Source organism: Solanum pennellii, chromosome 5 (assembly GCF_001406875.1).
Source record: "Solanum pennellii chromosome 5, SPENNV200".
Lineage (NCBI taxonomy): Eukaryota > Viridiplantae > Streptophyta > Magnoliopsida > Solanales > Solanaceae > Solanum > Solanum pennellii.
The window spans coordinates 26,323,948-26,324,795 of NC_028641.1; positions in this window are offsets into that span (position 1 = coordinate 26,323,948).

Genomic DNA, 848 nt, shown 5'->3' on the forward strand with positions numbered 1-848 from the left:
TCACTTTGCATGCAAGATACTAGGAAAGAATTGTTATAGTTAGAATTATCAAGTTATGAACCTGTGGGGAACACGTAAACCCTAGTTACTTTGATTAATTGATTAAACTCCAACATTCAAAGCTGTTAAGTGTCTCTTTCAATTTCGTTAGTTATTTTCATTCATTTAGAAATAGAAACCCCCCTTTTATTGTTTTTGCTTTCAACGGAAGTCATTGACCGAACAATAGTAACAATAGGTTAAAGTTAAGTCTAAACTATTTTCCTCGTGGGAACGATCCCAACCGCACAAGTTGGGTTATTTACTTGACACGACCGCTTTACTTCTTATTTGAGAAGTAAGTTTGAGCGTATCAAATTTTGGCGCTGCTGCCGGGGAAAGTAGCTTTTAGATTAACTTAAACTTATTACTATAGTTTAGTTGATATTTTCTTAATTTTACTCTGTTTTATTGTTTTTGATTTTTTTTAGAACTATCCTCCTTGTATGCCAAATACACGGAGAGGAAGAGAACCCTTGTTTCCCTACGATCACGAGCTAGAGCGTATACTGCGCAATATGAATCGAAACTTGGGAATAAATGATGATGATCCGAACCAGAACAACCCAGCTCCGGTTGATGTTCATGGTCAGATGTTACCCGATGCTCCGGGTGAACACCAACAGAGGGGACAAAATCCCGCTCCACGGCCCCAAGCATACTACAGAGGGTATGATAACATAGCAGACTCGGATGGGCCACTTGTCTTGCCCGCTCTACCAANTATTTACTTGACACGACCGCTTTACTTCTTATTTGAGAAGTAAGTTTGAGCGTATCAAATTTGAGAAGTAAGTTTGAGCATAATC